The following is a 9,673-nucleotide window of genomic DNA, read 5'->3' on the forward strand; positions in this document are numbered from 1 at the left end:
ACCTAGATCTCAAGATTAGAATCCACCTGCTTTTAACCACTACGCCATGCTGGCTTTCAGTTCAACTATAGCAAAATATTAATCCAATATTAGGAGCAGCAGTGGCGTAGGAGGTTAAGAGCTCATGTATCTAATCTGGAGGAACCGTGTTTGATTCCCAGCTCTGCCACCTGAGCTGTGGAGGCTTCTCTGGGGAATTCAGATTAGCCTGTGCACTCCCACACACGCCAGCTGGGGGACCTTGGGCTAGTCACAGCTCCTCGGAGCTCTCTCAGCCCCACCCACCTCACAGGGTGTTTGTTGTGAGGGGGAAGGGCAAGGAGATTGGAAGCCCCTTTGAGTCTCCTGCAGGAGAGAAAGGGGGGATATAAATCCAAACTCTTCTTCTTCTTCTTCAATTACCACCAGAGTTCACACAGTTCTGAAGCCGAGTTGCTCTCAAGCAGAACGTGAAACATCGGCCACCTGCCCTAGCTTATAGAGTGGTGATGCTTAGACTTCCTCCAGCTTTCCACTACCTTCTTCAGGGCTCCCTTCACCTCTTTGTTGCGGAGGCTGTAGATGAGGGGGTTCAGCATTGGGGTGATGATGCAGTACATGGTGGAGACCAAAGTGCCGGTCGCCAAAGAGTAGCCAGCACTTGGACTGTTATAATTCAGTAAGGCATTTCCATAGTAAATGAAGACAACAATGATATGTGAAGCACAGGTGGAGAAAGCTTTGCGCTTCCCAGAGGTGGAACGGATCTTCAAGATGGAGGACAGGATGAAGGCATATGAGAAAACAATGAACACAAAGGGCCCCCCACCCACAAAAAGGCTTTCATAAGCGGATTGCCAGTTCATTGCTCCATCATGTACAAGCAATTTTCATCAGTGGAGGGAGATCGCAGAAGATGTGATGAATCTGGTTGACTCCACAGAAGTCCAACCTGGAGCTGAGAGCTGTGTGCAGAGCGGAGTCTAGGAAGCCCCAGATCCAAGTAGCAAAGGCCAGTATGGTGCACACGTTGGTGTTCATGAGGTGGGAGTAATGCAAAGGTTTGCAGATGGCGGCATAGCGGTCGTAGGCCATGGTGGCCAACAGTGAAGCCTCTGTCCCGGTGAAAGACATCAGGAAGAACATCTGGGCCATGCACTGGTTGTAGGAGATGGTCTGTCGCTGGTGCAAAAAGTTCACCAGGATCTTAGGAACTGTGACCGAGGAGAGGCAGATATCTAAGCAGGAGAGGTGGCTGAGGAAATAATACATGGGGGTGTGGAGTCTGGAATCCAGCTGAATCATAGTAAATATCATGAGGTTCCCCAGTACAGTGACCAAGTAGATGGCTAGAAATACCAGGGAGAGGTAGGTGTGGCTGTATGAAATTCCAGAGAAACCCAGGAAGACAAATTCCACCACTTGCGTCTGATTCCTGGTTCCCTTCGAGAATGAGGAAAAAATAATTGACAGAGAGGAGACATTTTGCTTCGTAAGGACACTTTGGATCCCCCTCGGGGGACTGTCTCTCTCTGAAGTCATGTAGAAGAAGTGGGTTCATGAAATTGAGCCCCACATGGATACTGTCAACCTTTATTGGCGTGTCAGCGTAAAAGAGAAAAATAATATGTCCATATATAACATAATAGAGCTTAAGAATCGGCCAAAGTACTATAGAAGTCTTACTCTGCATTTGTAGATGCATGTCAATAGCGAGACATAGAAATTTGGCTGCGGTCTTGGTTAGATTATCAACATCATTGCTCAACAAATATAAGATTTTTTTTGTTGGTCATTAAACTTTGTCTCTTTGCCAGAACTGGTTGCAAAATTTTGGGCTCATTTTGTCAAAATGGAGGGCTGAAAAAAAACCAAACAAAATTTTTTGAAAGCAGTTCTGAAAAAAAAAAAAAAAAGTTTATCGGAGCAACAAAAAAAATCTCATAATTACATGCTCAAGCAATTCTACACAGTTCTTGGTGCATGTGCAAATTCAGTCATGGTGAGGAATTTCCAACTTTCTGCCTTGCAAATAAGCTGATGGTACCGTGTTTTCCTGAATATAAAACAGTGTCTTATATTAATTTTTGCTCCCCTAAGATGCTTATGTCTTATTTTCAGGGGATGTCTTATTTTTCAGTGTTCTGGTTTGTCGGGTAGGCTTCCAAACAAAAACTTTGCTATGTCTTTACTCTTCAGGGGATGCCTTATATTTCGTGACTTCATTTTTGCTAAGAGTTGCCAGCCCACGTCCTGGCAAATTAAGGGCCACAGTTGAGCAGGTCAAATATTTCCGATACCTTGGCATTTACTGTAGGTATAATTTGTCATGGTCCCTACAGCTACTCAGCAGTAAATCTAATCTCGGCACATACCAACATGACAGCAATAATATATCAGCTTTTTTTTACAGTAAAAGCAATCAAAACATTCCAAGGGCTTTGAAGGTTTTTGAGGCCAGGGATTGGCTCTTTGTTACTGTAACGGTTCCCCCATTTGGATTCTTTCGGCAATAAATAAATCATTTAATTTATTACATTCCAAATTCCTTTGGAAACCAACAATGGGGGCTCCCTAGATGTGTGTGCCTTGATGCTGGCAAGCAGTGCATTGAGATGGGCCAAAACATCTCTAGAAACCCTGGTATGGATAAGGGCCATAAAATATTGGCTGCATATACATTTTCTAGTGGGTCCCAATAGCTACAGTCCCTCTCTGTTATCAGATCACTTTATTTCAGAATGGTATACTTTGATCTTTAGAAAGGTTGAAGCTATTGGTTTCCCCCTTGGAATCACTCCTCACAAAGGTGGAAGCCTTCAGACTAGTTAAGAATAGGCTCCTTGGATCTCTTGATTTTCATAATTTGACCTCGTGGCTGCCAAGACAACAACCTGTTCTCCAACTACATTATTAATCCCATGCAAGCGTGGAATTATGGCAGCATATCTTCGTCTGCTGATTAATCCCACCCAGAGGAGAGCCTTGGCTACTGCAAGATGTCATGTGCTGCCATCAGCTCTGCTGGAGGGAAGATTTAAGAATATGGAATGTTCTAAAAGAGTTTGTTCATGTGGATAGGACTAATGGTTGAAACACTTGACCATTCTCTGTTTCTATGCCCTAAATACAATAAGATAATGCATGAAATAAGAAGGAATTCCATTTTCTCACAATGTTCCCTTGGTGGCATGAGTGTTATAAGATACCCACCCTCCTGAACAGCCCTTGATGTGCTCTTTTGTGAAACTGTTGCAAATTTTCTACTGGAAATTAGTAATTTTAACTGTATTTCTTAACCTTGTTTTGTTTTAAAATTTTGTCCTGTTTTATATGCCAATAAAGGCTTGTGTTGCTGTATTTCGCACTTCAGCAAAACCTTTACTATGTCTTATTTTCAGGGGATGTCTTATATTCGGGGAAACAGGGTAGTACATTACATCTCACACAAGTGAAGGCTCGGCACTGATTGGGCTCTGTTAGTTGGATTCAAGTACTTTGCCACAATAAGCTGCCTTGGGGTGGGATTCCAAAGAAGAGTGGGGAACAGAACTTGCTGGCTTCTCTGGTTAGATTCTCCTGCTCTTGGTCCATCAGCCTCCTTTTCAAGCTCTGGAGGATTTCATTGGCTGGTTACATTGCCAAAGCCTCAAGTGACCAGCCTAGAGTAAACATTTTAGCCTCTGTGCACCTACTCCACCTGCATCTTTGGAGGGTGGACAGACCTTCATATTACTGTGTAAACTCAAGACCTCCAGGGTTGAAGCCATAAAAGTACCCAGATCTCTTGGAAGGTCACTTCAACTCAGGCCCTGGTGTCTAGAAGATGCTGACCAGCTTCCAAACACAGAGCAGCATATGGCTCACAATGGGGAAGACCCATTGGATTTTTTTTACCAATACATGGCTTTTTTTTTCTGGTTTCTCTCCATGGAAATTGACATTTCCAACAGCCCTGAGGATCACCAAAGATACAAGGTCTCTTCTCCAACTTCCCTTCCCTGGGTTTGCCTGTTGCCTTTGAGACAGCTGCTCTGTGCCCTTCTTGACCAGCGACATTTTCATGACTGCCTCCTGAGGTGGTTCTCCTCTTGTTTGTAACGGGGCTTGCACAGTTACAAATAAGATTCATTCATGGTCACCCTGGAGTAAGCACTTTAGCCTCTGTGCACGCCCACGACTCAGATCTTTGGAGGGTGGGCAGACCTTCATACATTAAACTCAAGACCTCCAGGTTGAAGCATAAAAGTACCCAGATCAAACAAACAAACAAAGAACCTTTAATGGCATTACAACATTATATACATAGATCCACTTAACCCAATAGAGGGAAGCTAAAATAAATGGACAGGTAGAGAAGGCTGATGTTCAGGATTTGCTCCTAAAGCGTTGTTTTATATACAGGTCCAAAAATTTCCATGGATCAGCATCATTTACATCACTACTGGAGCTGTCCAACAGAAAGGTGATCTTTTGCAAGTCAGATGCATACTCTTTTTTGAGTAGCAGAGGTGACAGGTGTTTGACTCTAGGTCCTGTGTAAAGTGGACAATAAAGTAGAATATGATCTATAGAGTCTACACAGTCCCCATTGCATATGCATAGCCTTAGGTGGTAAGGGGTTTTAATGTATCTCCCTGTCGATACGGCTGATGGAAGGGCATTGCAATGGGCCAGCATCATTGCTCTACGGAGCCTGGGCACGGTTATCTGGTGCAGGTATCGAGCCCCCCCTTTATTACTTCAGTGTAGGTGATGCCTAGAGCTAAAGGAGAGCAAGTCCCGGGAAGCCTTTTCGAGTAGGGTCTGACGTTCCTGGTCAAAACAACCTTCTCCTCAGAAGCTGGAAAGTCTCTTTTAGAAGGTAGGATGGCCAGATAATCCAAAGAGTAGCCTCCACTTGTTGATTTTTGCTTCTATAACGCCCCACCATTCCGAAAGTGACAAGAAGTCTTGAGGGCTTTGAGGACAAGGAGGCTGCCTCACGGGTTGAAACACAGATGCTAGCCAATATTTGAGCGTGGCAAGCCATGCTCTTGTCTCTAAGAGATGCTGCCCCGCTCTCGAGGCACAGGGTGGCATGGGCACGCAGCGAGGCATGCCCAAAAGTTTAAATAAGAAGCGAGATTGTACTCGCTCAGCTGTGTTGGACCAGGAGCCTATCCAAAGTGGGACTCCATATAATAGTTGCTGGGCCACCTTGGTGTTAAAGACTTTTAATGCTGCAGGCACAAATTGATGGCCCGTGTTATAGAAAAAACGTAGGATTGCTGATACACTGACCATGGAGTTTGTAACAGCATGGTCTCTGTGGCTGGCCCAACCCCCTCTATAATGGAGGGGCACTCCTAAATATTTAAAGCATTTGACCTGTTCCCATTCGTGTCTTCCTAGCACCCAACGAGATGGCTTCCAGGATTTTGAAAACACTACAGCCTTCGATTTTTGAGAGTTGAGTGTCAGGCCATTGGTTGTACAGTATTCGTTGCAGGTTGCTAGGAGTCGCTTCATGCCGATTTTGAAGCATAAATGTACCCAGATCTTGAAGGTCACTAACCAGGCCCTGGTGTCTAGAAGATGCTGACCAGCTTCCAAACACAGAGCAGCATATGGCTCACAATGGAGGGGACCTATTGGATTTGTTACCAATGGATGTCTTCTTTTCTGATTTCTCCCCACAGATCCTGATAGTTCCAAAGAGAGATGGGGGCTACAGTTTTGAGGGTCCATAACTTTGGCCCCCCTGAACCAAACTGCACCAAACTTGGGGGGTATCATTAGGGCAGTCTCCTGATGAGACCCTGAAAGCTTTGAGACTGTGCCTTCAGAAATGTGCCCCCCACAGCCTGCAACCCCCACTGACAGCAATGCAGAAAACTCAAGGCAGAACAAAGATTCTTGGGCAAAATTTCTAGGATGTTCCTGCAGGGGGCGCATTTTTTGATGTATCGGCACCAAAATTTCAGGGTATCATCTGGAGATGATGGCACCCCTGCTTCATGCAGTTTGGTTCAGGGGGGCCAAAGTTATGGACCCTCAAAACTGTAGCCCCCATCTCCTATTAGCTCCCATTGGAAACAATGGGGGATGGGGCACCCCCTTTGGGAGTCCATAACTTTGGACTCCTTGAACCAAACCTCACCAAACTTGGGGAGCAGCATAAGGACAGTCTCCCTGATATGCTGAAATTATGGTGCTGATATGTCTAAAGATGCACTCCCTGCAGGCAATTCAATGTCCTGGTGCAAAAATAAATTTGGTCAGCGGTGGAGTGGTCACCCATGGGGGGGGGGAGCATCCAACCTGTGGTTTCTGCTCCATGGCTACAGCTCTGCCCAGGGCTGCCTCATTATGCCCCTGCACTATGCTGAGATAAAATGTCAGGCTGAGAGGCAAAGACTGGCCCTAAATCATCCACAAGACTTGCTGTCTGAGCATGTGAATGCAAGTATCCCACATCCTACATAACATGGCCTTTCCCAGTGGGCTCTAAGCACCACCTAAACCTGAGGATATCCACCAAGAGACCCGAACGTCCTCCCTGCCCCCCACGCTGACCCTTAATTGTCTGTCCAAGATCTCCACTCAAAGGCCTTATTGTCATCTCAGACTTTATACATGGACCCCAGACTGGATTTCTCCTCTGTCTTCCCAAGATCTTCACATGACCAGCGTCACTATAAAACAGCACGGATCACTAGCCTTAGAGTCTTAGAGCAAACCCCTGAACTGAGTTGCACCCTTACAAGGAGGTAACTCTGCTTAGGATTACACTGTAACTCTGAGCTCTTTTGAAGAAGAAGACTAGAAGAGCTTGGAGTCGTACGCTGCCTTTTTCTCCTGTAAGGAGTCGGTTAACAAATTCCTTTCCGTTCCCCTCTCCCTACAACAGACACCTTGGGAGCAGTGATGGGGCTCCAATAATTTAACAACCGGTTCCGGTGGTGGGATGTAAATAATTGAACAACTGGTTGTTTACAAGCACCATTTTAACAACCGGTTCTGCCGAAGAGGTGCGAACTGGCTGAATCCTACCAATGCTTGCGAGGCAGGTGGGGCTGAGCGAAGTGGGCCTGGCCCAAGGTCACCCAGCAAATTCATGTGGAGAAGCAGGGGGAAAAACCTGGTTCATTGGATAAAAGTCTGCCATTCATGTGGTTGAGTGGGGAATAAAACCTGATTCTTCAGGTTAAGTTCACTGCTCCTAACACTACACCATCCTGGCTTTCACACTATGCTGAGATAAAATGTCAGGCTGAGAGGCAAAGACTGGCCCTAAAGCATCCACAAGACTTCCTGTCTGAGCATGTGAATGCAAGTATTCCAGATCCTACATAACATTGCCTTTCCCAGTGGGCTCTAAGCACCAACTCTCTCACAATACTAGAACCAGGGGGCATCCATTGAAAATGCTGGGGGGAAGAATTAGGACTAATAAAAGGAAACACTTCTTCACGCAACGTGTGATTGGTGTTTGGAATATGCTGCCACAGGAGGTTGTGATGGCCACTCACCTGGAGAGCTTTAAAAGGGGCTTGGACAGATTTATGGAGGAGAAGTCGATGTATGGCTACCCATCTTGATCCTCCTTGATCTGAGATTGCAAATGCCTTAACAGTCCAGGTGCTTGGGAGCAGCAGCAGCAGCAGAAGGCCATTGCTTTCACCTCCTTCATGTGAGCTCCCAAAGGCACCTGGTGGGCCACTGCGAGTAGCAGAGAGCTGGACTAGATGGACTCTGGTCTGATCCAGCTGGCTTGTTCTTATGTTCTTATGTTCTTAACTACACCTGAGGATATCCACCAAGAGACCGGAACTTCCTCCCTGTCCCCCACCCCATACTGGACCTTTTAATTGTCCGGCCTGAGATCTCCCCACACAGAGTCTTATTGTCATCTCAGACTTTATACATGGACCCCAGACTGGACTTCTCCTCTGTTTTTCCAAGCACTCCTTTTAAGCTCCACTCTGTATACACGGCCAGTGACACTATAAAACAGCACAAATCACTAGCCTTAGAGCCTTAGAGCAAACGTCTAAACTGAGTTGCACCCTTACAAGGAGATAATGCTGTTTAGGATTACACTGTAAGACTCCTCTGACTCAGATATGGCCGGAGTTTGTTTTCTTCCAGTTTATGAGACACCCTTCTCAGTATGGGCTCAGGGGGAACTGCTGGCTGCCCCCCCACAAAGAGCTCATGGAGGACGTTTCTGCAGGTCAGAAGTGGCCCAGTCCCTCAGCTAAACAGGCCCAATAGGGAGCGTAGAGACCCAGAGTAACCTTGGGGAGGGCTGAGAAACAAAGGAACGCCAAAGTTAATGTGGCTCATTGTAGACTGGAAACAAGCTAACCCATATCAGTGATACCCATTAAATGTGTTGGAGTCCCATGTTCAGAAGTAGTTGAGAATGGGAAGAACTTCAGAGAAGTGAACATGTAGTTCAAAGATAGGGATGTCCTGGGTTGGGGCCAACAGATCTTAATTTATATGGTAAACTTGTAATCAATATTTTTAAACAGGTTTGGTTATAAGAAAATGTAGCAAGAATGAACCCATGTTGTTTTAACATATTTTAGGACAATGTATTGTCGAAGGCTTTCACGGCCGGAATCACTTGGGTGCTGTGTGGTTTCCTGGGCTGTATGGCTGTGGTCCAACAGATATATACTCCAATTCTGTTTCTCTCTCCCAACATCAGATCCCTCTTGAAGATGCCAGCCACAGATGCAGGCTAAATGTCGGAGAGAGAAATGCCAGAACACGGCTATATTAGTGCCCGGAAACCACACAGCACCCAAATATTTTAGGACATTAAAGTAAAGGTAACTTTGCATGGCCTTTGAAGTCGTAAGATCTTTAGTTAGCCAAAACCGGGCACCTTTATCAAGTGGGACAGGTGGCTATTGTTGGGGGACAATTTTACAAACCTATAGATTTGACTTTGGATTTGGGGAACTTCTTGTTTGTGGCTCTGCCAATCTTTGGGGGAGTATATTCTTATGACTCCTCATGGATCTCAGGTCACCTTGAACTGTCTTGCAGTAATAGTGGATTCTGTAGTTTCTCTGGAGTGAGGCCACCTGCTGCAAAGAGGACCTCTGTTGCCCTTGAGATTATTTTTAATGGCTGCTAGAATTAAGTAACTGCTTAAAAAACTGTTCCTTGGGCTCCAAAGGAGTCTTCTCTCCCTCCCTCTTTCTCTTCTTGGCAAATGAACCTCTCAGCAGGATCCCCTGATGTGTTCATTTCTTATGCGTCTTTCTCCCCCTGTCCCTCCTTTCTCTCACCCTCTCCCACTGCTGATGTTTCTATGGAGATGTCCTAGGAACAGGATTCCTTGGTGGGATGTTCTGCTTAATTTTACTTTGGAAAGCACAAGGGCCTTATAAGCAATAATAACTGTGTGTTACTATTAATTTATTGAAATATTATCTTTATTTCATCTATCTATCTATCTATCTATCTATCTATCTATCTCATCTATCTATATCTATCTATCTATCTATCTATCTATCTATCTATCTATCTATCTATCTATCTATCTTGGGGGGGGGATAATAATAATAATAATAATAATAATAATAATAATAATAATAATAATAATAATAATAATAATAATAATAATAATAATAATAATAGATGGACTCTGGTCTGATCCAGCTAGCTTGTTCTTATGTTCTTATGTTCTTAT

The 9,673-nt window shown here is 44.9% G+C and overlaps 1 pseudogene; it reads right to left on the bottom strand.

Annotated features, from left to right (window-relative positions):
- Positions 1-470: 470 nt before the first annotated feature.
- LOC125434636 lies at positions 471-1,521 on the bottom strand (annotated as a pseudogene).
- Positions 1,522-9,673: the final 8,152 nt, after the last annotated feature.

This window comes from Sphaerodactylus townsendi, linkage group LG06 (genome assembly GCF_021028975.2).
Source record: "Sphaerodactylus townsendi isolate TG3544 linkage group LG06, MPM_Stown_v2.3, whole genome shotgun sequence".
Classification (NCBI taxonomy): Eukaryota; Metazoa; Chordata; class Lepidosauria; order Squamata; family Sphaerodactylidae; genus Sphaerodactylus; species Sphaerodactylus townsendi.